Source organism: Leucoraja erinacea, chromosome 4 (assembly GCF_028641065.1).
Source record: "Leucoraja erinacea ecotype New England chromosome 4, Leri_hhj_1, whole genome shotgun sequence".
Lineage (NCBI taxonomy): Eukaryota > Metazoa > Chordata > Chondrichthyes > Rajiformes > Rajidae > Leucoraja > Leucoraja erinaceus.
The window spans coordinates 87,271,274-87,283,872 of record NC_073380.1 but is presented as its reverse complement, the minus strand read 5'-3'; the positions used below and the strand labels follow the sequence as shown (position 1 = coordinate 87,283,872).

The following is a 12,599-nucleotide window of genomic DNA, read 5'->3' as shown; positions in this document are numbered from 1 at the left end:
CGGTAGAGAAATTTCTCCTCGTCACTATCCTGCTTGACTGACCCCGGGTCAAGTTACCCCCAACCAGGATGGTTTCAGAGCTAGCACATTGTGGCTAGTGGCGTGCAGGGCCATTTCATGGAGCATTCAGGAATAACTCACAATGTGCAACATCTCAATTAGAGATGGGGAAACAATTATCAAAAAATGAATCAAAGGGGAATTCATGGGCCTCTGACAGAGAATAAGTTGCAGAATAAGTTGCAGGGTCACAAGGAAATAAGATTAAAAATTGGGACTGATGGAACTGCTGTGTTAGGAGCTTCTGTGAACTTGATGGCTACGATACGATACGATACAATAGAACTTTATTTATCCCAGGAGGGAAATTGATCTGCCAACAGTCATAAAACACAAGATACATGAAACATGAAATTAAAGTGGGGACTGGAAAGGATTGGGGATGTACAGAGATTTGGGGAGGGGGGTCAGTCTACCCCACGATGTACAGAGAAAGGGGAGGAGTTGTACAGTTTGATAGCCACAGGGAAAAAGTATCTCCTGTGGCGTTCTGTACTGCATCTTGGTGAGACCAGTCTATTGCTGAAGGTGCTCCTCAGGTTGACTAGTGTGTACCATGGAAGGGGTGAGCTCCATGAGATGGGATTTATAAGATGCTCTGCAGATGGAAAAGCATCCTCCCTTCCAAGACCACCTCCCGTGAATCGAACTCCACCCCCAGGACGGAGCTAGCCTTCCTGATGAGTTTGTTAATCCCGCTGGTGCCCACGGCCTTTGCCATGCTGCCCCAAGAAGATGGCACGGGCTACCACTGATTGGTAGAACATCTGCAGCACGTTGAAAGAGCGGAGCTTTCGCAAAAAGTATAACTGGCTCTGCCCCTTCTTGTACAGGGCCTCAGCATTCCTGGCCCATTGTAAAGGAGTAAGTTATCTACAGGCTTCTGGGGAGAAAGACCCAAAGATTTGCAACCATCTGAGTGAAGAAAGTCATCACATCTCAGTCTTCAATGGCGAACACCTTATTCCCTGAAGTCCTACACTCTCCAATCAAAGGATGCAACCTCTCTGTATCAACTCTGCTGATCCCTCTCAGAAATCAGCTGTTTCAGTAAGTCACTCATTAATCTTCTGAACTCAAATTTGTCTCGGTAAAGGAATGAACTCAAGCTGTTAAATAAAAGCTGACAAACTCTTCAACGATTTCATCAGAATTTGCTTTATAGTGTTTTAGCAGACTGTTTAAGTGGATTAGCATTTTTACAAAATAACCATCTCAGTATACATGTAATAAATTTCACACAGTAATATCCTGCAAAATGGTTCCAAAGCACAAATGCACATACTTTACAAAGAATTCTACTGAGTTGGAGATGTGTTTTTACCTTTTCCTGAAATTTTAATTTTAAAAACACATTACACTGCATTATTAAAATTGTAAATAAAAACAGAAAATGCTGGCAATACTCAGCAGGTCACGGAGAAGAGAAGCAGAGTTAATATTTCAGGGTGATGACCTTTCATCAGCTTTTATTTGTTTTCAATTATTAAAGTCATTATTTTTAAGGCACAAATTGAGAAGCATCTGGCGCAGTATAATGGAAGTTGTTTTTAACTTTGCTGCATTCCCTTACAGTTCAACAATCCTTTAGCAATCCTCAAGTACTTATAGACAAGTATTCATCTTGTGAATGTCAGTGTACAGAGCTTTTAAGTCATAATTGGTTTCTCCTTCCCACATAGGAACTGCATGGAATAGTTACTGGTCTGTCATCTGGAGACCAGGATATTTAAAACATTTATTTTTTTTTGAGATCTGGGCTCTGCAATGAAGGCTTGTGTTGATAATGCTTGAGAAGGTGATGGTAAGGTGCTTTCCTTAATCACTGTAGTCCTTCTGGAGCGAAATACTCACACTGTTGGGAAGGGGGTTCTAGTATTTAGACCTGGACACAATGAAGGGACAATATATTTCCCAGGATTGCATGTAATGCCCCTGTCCCACTTCGGAAACCTGAACGGAAACCTCTGGAGGCTTTGTGCCCCACCCAATGTTTCCGTGCGGTTCCCAGAGGTTCCCGGAGGTTTTTGTCAGTCTCCCTACCTGCTTCCACTACCTGCAACCTCCAGCAACCACCTACAACCTCTGGGAACCGCACAGAAACCTTGGGTGGGGCGCAAAGTCTCCAGAGGTTTCCGTTCAGGTTTCCGAAGTGGGACAGGGGCATATTAGTTGCAAGGCATGGTATTCCCATGCACTGACTGCCCTTGAACATTACAGTGGTAGATGTTGAGGATGGAGGCACTGATAGACGGTCCAAAGTGGGTAACTGCAATGCATTTTATAGACGGTTCACAATGCAGCCACTGTGTGCTAGTGGTGGAGGGAATGACTGTTTAGGCTGGTGGATGGGGTGCCAATTACATGAGCTGCATGCGGTTGAACTTTGAGTATTGGTGGGAGTATCACTTAACCAGGCAAGCTGAGAGTATTCCATCGCAATTCCGACTTGTCAAGTCAAGTCAATCCTACCTCAGCGGCTGAATGGATACTTAATGGTCAGCATTAACATGATGAGATGATGGGCCTGGTTCTGTACTGTATAACTCCATAAAATTACTGGTACGTTGCAAATACATGTCCTGGGAAATTAAATTTGCCATCCTCACCTGGTCTAGTGTATGTGACTCCAGAACACCCACTTATATTGGTTCCCAATTGCTTCCTAGTTTCAGGGGCAATCAGGAATAGTCGGCACATTTTGGCCTTGCATCTTATCAATGAAAACTATTTTAACATGTATCTATGGAGGTAACTGTGTATCCACCTGGAATTATCAATAAAGTCAAAAAGCAAATATAGCACAGATGCCTCAAATCTGAAATAAAAGTAAAATGCTGGAAATATTCGTCAGGTCAGACAGCATCGGTGAAGAGTGATTTCATTAAAAGAAAAATTAAGAAAAACAATTATATTGTATTGTATTGTATTGTATATCTTTATTGTCATTTCCTGAGTATTCACATACCCAGAGGAAACAAAAAAACGTTGCTCAACCAGTGTCCATTCAGTGTGCATTAAAAATAAATAGAAATAAAAATACATATATCATGAACAAATTTAACACTCTACTAAATATTCAACAAGCGTTCCGATCGGCAGCGGCACGACAGTGGCTCTGCTGCAGTGTGTCCAGGTTGGTGGTTGGTGCGCGATACTTTGGCAGGGGGCAAAGTCCGTTTATCAGTCTTATAGCCTGTGGGAAGAAGCTGAGGAGCATCCTGCTGGTTTTGCAGCTAATGCTCCTGTACCTCTTCCCAGATGGCAGGATGGAGAATATGTGATGCGATGGGTGGTAGGGGTCTTTGATGATGGAGATGGCTCTGCTGATACATCTCTTCCTGTATATGTCCAGCAGGAAAGGGAGTGGAGCACCAATAATCCTGCTGGCGGTCTTCACAATCCTGTCTAGTTGCCATTTCCACAAATCCTGCCAGACTTGTTGGGTATTTCAGCAATTCTGCTTTTATTATCAAAAAGGTGTTTTGATTTAAATGGGAACCAGAACATTTCCGCTGGTAAAGTTACCAGTGGCTGAGAGAATTGCATTACAGGCTTTACAGACAATAGACACTAGACAATAGGTGCAGGAGTAGGCCTTCGAGCCAGCACCGCCATTCACTGTGATTATGGCTGATCATCCACAATCAGTACCCTGTTACTGCCTTCTCCCCATATCCCTTGACTCCGCTATCTTTAAGAGCACTATCTAACTCTCTCTTGAAAGCATCCAGAAAATTGGCCTCCATTGCCTTCTGAGGCAAAGAATTCCACAGATTCACAACTCTGGGTGAAAACGTTTTTCCTCATCTCCATTCCCAATGGCCTACCCCTTATTCTTAAAGTGGCCCCTGGTTCTAAACTCCCCCAACATTTGGAGCATGTTTCCTGGCTCTAGTGTGTCCAATCCCTCAATAATCTTATATCTTTCAATAAGATACCCTCTCATCCTTCTAAATTCCAGTGTGTACAAGCCAAGTCGCTCCATTCTTTCAAAATATGACAGTCCCGACATCCAGGAATTAACCTTATGAACCTACACTGCACTCCCTCAAAAGCAAGAATATCCTTCCTCAAATTTGGAGACCAAAACTGGCGCACAATACCCCAGATGTGGTCTCACTAGGGCCCTGTACAACTGCAGAAAGACCTCTTTGTTCCTATACTCAACTCCTCTTGTTATCAAGGGCAACATGCCATTAGCTTTCTTCAATACCTGCTCTACCTGCATGCTTACTTTCAGTGACTGGTGATCAAGTACACCCAGATCTCGTTGTACTTCCTCTTTTCCTAACTTGACACCATTCAGATAATAATCTGCCTTCCTGTTCTTGCTACCAAAGTGGATAACCTCACATTTATCCACATTAAACTGCATCTGTCATGCATCTGCCCACTCACCCAACTTGTCAAAGTCACCCTGCATCCTCATAGCATCCTCCTCACAGTTCATACTGCCACCCAGCTTTGTGTCATCTGCAAATATGCTAATGTTACTTTTAATCCCTTCATCTAAATCATTAATGTATATTGTAAATAGCTGCGGTCCCAGCATCGAGCCTTGCAGTACCCCACTAGTTACTGTCTGCCATTCTGGAAGGGACCCGTTAATCACTACTCTTTGTTTCCTGTCTGCCAACCAATTTTCTATCCATGTCAGTACCCTACCCCCAATACCATGTGCTCTAATTTTGCACACTAATCTCCTATGTGGGGCCTTATCAAAGGCTTTCTGAAAGTACAGGTGCACTACATCCACTGGCTCCCCTTTGTCCATTTTCCTAGTTACATCCTCAAAAAATCACAGAAGATTAGTCACGCATTTTTTCCCCTTCAAAAATCCATGCTGACTCGGACAGATCCTGTTACTCCTATCCAAATGTGTTGCTATTTCATCTTTTATAATTGACTGCAGCATCTTCGCTACCACCGATGTCAGGCAAACTGGTCTATAATTCCCATTTTCCCTTTCCCTCCTTTCTTAAAAAGTGGGATAACATTAGCTACTCTCCACTACACAGGAAATGATCCTGAAGCTATAGAACATTGGAAAATGATCACCAATGCGTCCACGATTTCCAGAGCCACTTCCTCAAGTACCCTGGGATACGGAGGAAGTATTATTCCTTATTACTGGTATTCTTTCTCCCACCCATTTCCCCCTAATGCCCTGCTGTATATTAGACATCCATTTGTATTTATGTCTCTGCCTTGAACATAATTCCCAGTAATCCCACAAGCTTCTTGGAAAATTCCACCAACAGCATCCGTGGGAATTGTGTAGTTACCTGGAACTTTCAGCTGCTTGCATAATTGATTAATGTAGGTTTATCAAGAACATTGGTATGATGTTGCAGGTTTTAAATTGGTCCGTGATTTTACAGTTCAATAATTACTTGACTGCTCTGTGCTGTCAGTTCCAATCAATTGGGTATGGGCAGATGACTAAAGGCATTAGATCCTTACTCTAGAGAGGAACCATTATCATTGTTATTTACCTTTAGTCCAATAAAGCGCAAGACCCAATTCAGAATCTGATGAAGAATACAATAGACAATAGACAATAGGTGCAGAAGTAGGCCATTCGGCCCTTTGAGCCAGCACCGCCAATCACTGTGATCATGGCTGATCATCCACATTCGTTACCCCATTCCTGCCTTCTCCCCATATCCCCTGGCTCTGCTATATTTAAGAGCTCAATCTTAAGCCCCTGTCCCACTTACGTGTGCTAGGCACGCTAATTACGCGACCTCGTGGTTGCGTTGAGGCGCGACGGTCCCGCGAAGGTCGCGCACGACTTCATGCATCTCCACAGCCGTCTGGAGCACGTGATGTCATTTGAAGATGGACACAAAATGCTGGAGTAACTCAGCGGGACCGGCAGAATCTCTGGAGAGAAGCAATGGGTGATGTTTCGGGTCGAGACCCTTCTTCAGTCTGAAAGAAGGGTCTTGACTCGAAATGTCATCCATTCCTTCTCTCCAGAGATGCTGCCGGTTCCGCTGAGTTACTCCAGCATTTTGTGTCTATCTTCAATTTTCTTGTCCCCGCTCTGGGAGTAGGAGTGGGGGCGGATCCAGATCCACAACGGCTGTGAGCCCCAGGCCGAGTTCGACGATCGTTTGCCTGCTTCTGCTGCTGTTGGAGGTGAGACGTTGCGTCGCGCCAGGGTCTTGGGCCTGTCCCACTTTGGCCGTCAGTTACGCGACAGGCCGGTGGCACACGAAGATTTAGTTCACTACAAAATCCCGGAGGGCCGCGCGATACCGCGCACAACTCCATACCCCTCCGCGCTTCTCAGTGGGACTGGCCCCGCGCGGCAACACGATGCCCGTGCGCCTCAACGCAACGACGAGGTCGCGTAATTTGCGTGCCAAGGACATGTAAGTGGGACAGGGCCTTAACTCTCTCTTGAGAGCATCCAGAGAATTGGCCTCCGCTGCCTTCTGAGGCAGAGAATACAGAGCTAATGAGCTTCCATCAATGGGCACTGCTGCAAGGTCAATGAGGTCAAAGGGATCACATTCATATTTGAGACACAAAGCTCAATCCCCACAATGGAGACATGGTACAGAATCGTCCAAATGAGACTCGAATCTCATTCTAAATGAGACTTCCATGTGTTACTTGAGTACAAAGCAACCCATGGTATTTATGGAAAGAATGCATAAGAAAACAAGAAAATAGGAGCAGGAATAGGTCATTCATCTCCCAATAGGATCAAGGCTAATCTACACCAGGGATCAACTCTAACCAACTCCAAACTATGACTGCTTTAATTGCACTTACGGACTTTGTTTTTTTGGGGGTTTTTTTTGCATTATTGGGTTTTAATTTTGAACTTTTACAATGTTTGCTAATTAGATTATCTATTAAGTATTATGTTTACAAACCTGTGGAATGTCATTGTTCCATTTCAATGCATAAGGCAATAAAACACTCTTGACTCTTTCTCTATGCCAGATTCCAATAGCTCAGAGTTCCTTCAATTTTTCAAAAATTATCAGTCTTGCCTTTGGAGTTCAAATGGGCTAACCTCCACAACTACTGTATCTGAAAGAAACTCAAGAGGTTCAAAGATCTACAATGATCAGAAGAATCTCTATGCACCATTTTAAATTAGGTAAATCCCTAATTTGATATTAGAAACATAGAAACATAGAAAATAGGTGCAGGAGTAGGCCATTCAGCCTTTCGAGCCTGCACCACCATTCAATATGATCATCCAACTCAGTATCCTGTACCTGCCTTATCTCCATACCCCCTGATCCCTTTAGCCCCAAGGGCCACATCTAACTCCCTCTTAAACATAGCCAATGAACTGGCCTCAACTACATTCTGTGGCAGAGAATTCCAGAGATTCACCACTCTCTGTGTGAAAAATGTTTTCCTCATCTCGGTCCTAAAAGACTTCCCTCTTATCCTTAAACTGTGACCCCTTGTTCTGTACTTCCCCAACATCGGGAACAATCTTCCTGCATCTAGCCTGTCCAACATATTCTCAGTGGAAACACCTTAGCATCTGCCCTGTCATGCTCCCATGGCATCCTATATGTTTCAATAAGATATCCGTGCATTCTAATCTCCAAGAAATACAGACCCAATCTGTTTAGCCACTCGCGATAGTACAAACCTCTTATTCCAGGACTTAGTCGGACAAATCTCCTTTAGATTGTCTCCAGTCATATTATATTCTTCCCGAGGTAAAAAACAGAAAAGATCCACTTGGCTTCCAGTCCAATATTCCTGTCTCAACCAACCTCATTATAACATTAATATAGAGGCATCTGGGAGCTTTTTGTGCATATTTTGGCTCTTGTGTTTTTTAACCCCTCTCACCACACTTTAAAAGTACATTACTGGAATGCCCTGCTGTCATGAAAAGTTATTGTATTTGTAGTTAACTGCTTTTAGTTGTGACATTTGTATGTACATTTATATATATATACTGCAAGTAGACCCGTTGGGTCTGCTAGTGTGTGACCTTTGTATGTACAAATGTAAGTTTATATATTATATAGTTCATGCAACTTTGTATCGAAGTGTGTGTATGGAAACAGGAAGGAGCAGCGAATCAAAAGGAAGAAAGGCAGCTGGCAGCCGGACGGCAGGCGGCAGCCACAGACTTTTATATATATATAGATATGCTATAAATATACAAGATCTCTCTGAGACCATCCCTGGATTATTATATGCTATTTTCTGTCTCCATCCTAAACTAATGAAAGCACAAACATGGCACTGAGGGAGTGTAGCAGAGCTTCACCAGACTGATTCCTGTGCTGGCGGAACTGTTGTGTGAGAGGGAGACATTGAGTCAACTAAGCCTCAATTCACCAGAATTATCAGTGGAGTTGCAGACAGTGGGGGTGGCTGCCAATGGATACGGTAGGATATAGATCAGTTACAGATATGGGTGGAGAAATGGTAGATGGAATTGAATTTGTGTAAATGTGAGGTTGCACTTTAGGCAGTGGAATGTAAGGGGAAAGTATACAGTTAATGGCAGCATTGTTGGATAAAGAGATCTTGGGGTCCATGTCCCTTGCTCACTGTGATTGGCAATACAAGTAGGTAGAGTGGTGAGTATTACAAAACTTTAGTAAGACTGCATTTGGTGCTGTTCTAGTTGCCCCGTTACAGGAACTTGGAGGGCTTGGAGAAGGTGCAGAAAAGGTTTACATGGATGTGGCCTGGATTAGAGATTACTACCTATAAAAGGTTGGACAAACTAGGATTGTTTTCTCTGAAGCATAGGAGGCTGATAAGAGATCTGATAGAAACTTACAAAATTATGAGAGTAGACAATCAAAATCTTTTTCACCGAGTGGAAATGTCAAATACAAGAGTGCAAAGCTTTAAGGTAAGAGGGGGTAAGTTTAAAGGAGATGTACAAGGCACTTTTTTTTTTACACAGAGTAGTGGGTGCATGGAAGGCACAGCCAGGGGTGGTGATGGAAAGATACAATAATGGTGTTTAAGAAGATTTTAAGCAAGCACATGAATATTCAGGGAATAGAAGTATACGGATCGTGTGCAGGCAGAAAGGATTTGTTTTATTTAGGCACATACATTATGGGCTGAAGGGCCTCTTCCTGTGCTATAGTGTTCTGTGTTCTTTGTTAATTGGAAGAGATCTGAATTAAATTTACTAAATCCTGACCAGACTAGATAGACTGCATGCAGTAAGAATGTTTCCCCAATATTACATTTAACACAGGGTGGGGAAGGGGCAGGAGAGTGTCTAGAAGCCTTGAAGAGACTATTGGTATATGGAGTAAGACAGTTGGGACTGAGACGAAGGGGAATTTCTTCACTCAGAGGTTCGTGAATCTTTTTAACTCAATAGGGCCCTGTTTTCTCCATTCCTTTAAAACTCTGTAGATCGCATTCTCCCAATTCCTTTGAACTCACCTAGTTCACTAGAAAGTTTATTTTACCGCATCTATCTACACATAACTTAAGGTCTCATCTTGTATGTATGTATGTATGTATGTGTATGTATGTATGTATGTATGTATGTTCCTGAAATACAGCGATGGGGCAACAATTTTAGGGGCGCCTTACTCACCATTCACCTGCGGTGTGCAGTATCAAGTGTCGTTATATTTTAAAAAGTAATTCACTTTATAAACTTTAATGAACTTTATTCTGTGAATGGGACAAGTTTCACCGTGGCAGTCGCGCATATACGATGCGGTCCCACTTGCGGGGCCTGTCAGCCGCGCCTGCGCAGTTGGGGGAGGGTTGCCGAGCCCGGTATCCGCGCATGCACAGTTGGGGACGGGTTGCCGGGCCCGGCGTTGGCGCGCCCAGAAGGAATGAAGAGACGAATTGGAAATAACTGAACGTCTCGAGGATCTCTGGCGTCACATCGGGGACCCAACGGGTCCATGGGTTGTCTAGTAATATCTAAAATCAGGTGCACTAAACGTGTGTTGGGATATTAATAGGATTAACATCTAAATCTGGATATTCTGTCAATCCAACGCTATCAAAATCGCAAAGGCGTCAGATTATTGGGATTTTACTGTACATGGATTTCCCGTGATAAATTATAGTCTGATGTTCTGCACAAATATACCAAAAATATAAGTTAAGTGCATGGAAACCATTTCAAAAATAGCAGTTGAATTAGTCTTAAAAAGTTTGGAGAAAGTGTCCCCTATTGGGTTTTAAGTTCCAAGATACTGGCAGACCAAGACCTTTGGCTAAATTGGACTTTATGATAAATGACTCCCCTCGGAATTGTATATGTGCTTCCAGTGAATGATTTAGCTGTGTAAAGAAATGTAAAAACACATTTACTGATTTACTGCAGGAAATTCAATGTTAACAATGAGGAGCTTTCACTTAACTTCACTTTAAGATAATCCTGCTGTTGAACATACGATGCAGTCAATGGAAAAACTGCCCTTTGTTTTATGGAATCAAATGAACCCCTTGTTCTTTCTAATATTTATGATTTCAGTGGCTTTAACTCATTTTATTTTTATTTTAAAGCAATGACATAACTCCTGAGTGCTCGGGTCTCACTGTGCTAGGTTTTCTTGTTTGGATCTAAATGCAATTTAAGAATTTGAAATTTGGGACTGCAAAGATGGATGGACAACCATTTTGTGTGTAATGCTCACACACAGCCTCAATTAGAACCGGCCAAATTCAATTCTGAATTTACTCCTGTTAACTCTACACTCTAATAGAAAATCCATTTTAATTTTGTTACAAAAATGATTGCACCTATGGATGGCCTATTTTTAGCTCCTGCTAGGGCAGAACTGTTTAAAAGCAGCAGAATGCTAACAGTTGCATTTTATCAACCTTAAGGCTCCACTGGCTCCTTTGGTTGGGGGCAGGAGAGAGGCGGCTTGGGATGTTTGTGACATTGTCATGAACTCGGGAGGGGGTGGGGGGTGGCAGAAGGAGGGAGGGAGGAGAGAGAGGGGGAGAGGGTGAGTGAGTGAGAGGGAGAAAGGGATAGTGTGTGTGTGAGAGAGAGAGAGACTTTGTGAAAATACAAGATATGCTTATCCTAGGCGATAGAATATTCTGTCTCAGCAGACACTCCATTATATCAGCAGGATGTCAAATTTGTCCAAACCTTTCCAGAGGCGTTTAGTTTGTAAAAATAACCGTGACCGCCACTCTTCAAGCAAAAATAATCTTCTTCGGTGTCAGGTTGGGATCGAGGGTGACTTTCCAATTCTGTGGGGTGACTGATATGAGAACCGTAGACTCTTCCACAGGCAGGAGAAGGAGTAGCTTGTGAGGTACATCTATGTGGTGTGAGGCATGCACTTTAGGCTCTCAGCACCATCCCAGTGCATAATGTCCACTTTGAATGATCATGGGCTAAAGATTCCCAAGAGACATGAAACATTTAAAGGAGCACATTATCTGAATGGTGGCCGATTAGGAAAAGGGAAGATGCAACGAGACCTGGGTGTCATGGTACACCAGTCATTGAAAGGAGGCATGCAGGTGCAGCAGGCAGTGAAGAAAGCGAATGGTATGTTAACATTCATAGCAAAAGGATTTGAGTATAGGAGCAGGGAGGTTTTACTGCAGTTGCACCCTATTTTCTATGTTTCTATGTCCCAGTACAAATGCATATCCCCATTGAATCTCCATCATGTGCTATAACCATAAGAGGATCCATTGTCAGATAGCAGATTCAATGCCAGGGCAATTTGTAAAGCAATTCAAAACCATCGATTGCCACATTCAGCTATCCATACACCTTCCCCTGAGTCAGAAGAAAACCAAAATTAGTTTCTGCAGAACAACAAGTTGGCAAATGAATTTCAAGATGGTTAAGTGAGAGGCAATGCACTCCAGTAGGATTGAGGAAGAATCCTGCTCCTTGCACAATAAATGTGAAATGCCTCGTGATTCTAGTGCATCCAGGAATACAAGAGTTGGTGTGCCATCTATGTCTTTGGTCCAACGTGTTAACATTCTAATTTGTATTCTTTTATGTGTTGCTTATCCCCCTCTTCCCGAGTTGAAGTTTGGGAGCTCGGTCATATGCCCAGTTGGCCTTCTCCTCTGAGTGTGGTAGCTAAGAGATGTAGGACTTACCAACATGCTTGTTGCAGCTGTTAGAGATAAGGGCACGCTTTCTCTGAGGAAGGCTGGATGGAGATGTTTGGAGATACTGGCACTCTTTCCATGCATGGGCTGGGGAGTGGGGGTTTGAATAAGGAGGGAGATCAGGGAAACTGGAAATTCTTCCTTGGGAGGATGGATTGAGGATGTTCAGAAACATCTTCTTTCTTTTGGGGGATGCAGAGAGGGATTGTTTGGAGATGTTGCATGGCCCGTGGTTATGGTAGAATTATAACAACCTACAGCACAAATGGGCCAGTTCGGACCAGCTCGTCGATGATGACTATCTTCACTCTTCTCATGTGCCTGCATTAGGCCTACATCCCCCCCTTTCCTAATCAAGTACCTGTACAAACTCCTTTCAACGGTTGTAATTGTATCTGCCACAAACTCATGTGGCAGCTCGGTTCAGATATTCACCACCATCTGTG

General features: G+C 43.2%; 1 protein-coding gene across 1 annotated transcript in view; it reads left to right on the top strand.

Annotated features, from left to right (window-relative positions):
- The window catches only part of znf516 (zinc finger protein 516), a 77,751-nt gene that overhangs the window by 55,009 nt on the left and 10,143 nt on the right, over positions 1 to 12,599 (top strand). The gene's annotated exons all lie outside the window — the stretch shown is intronic.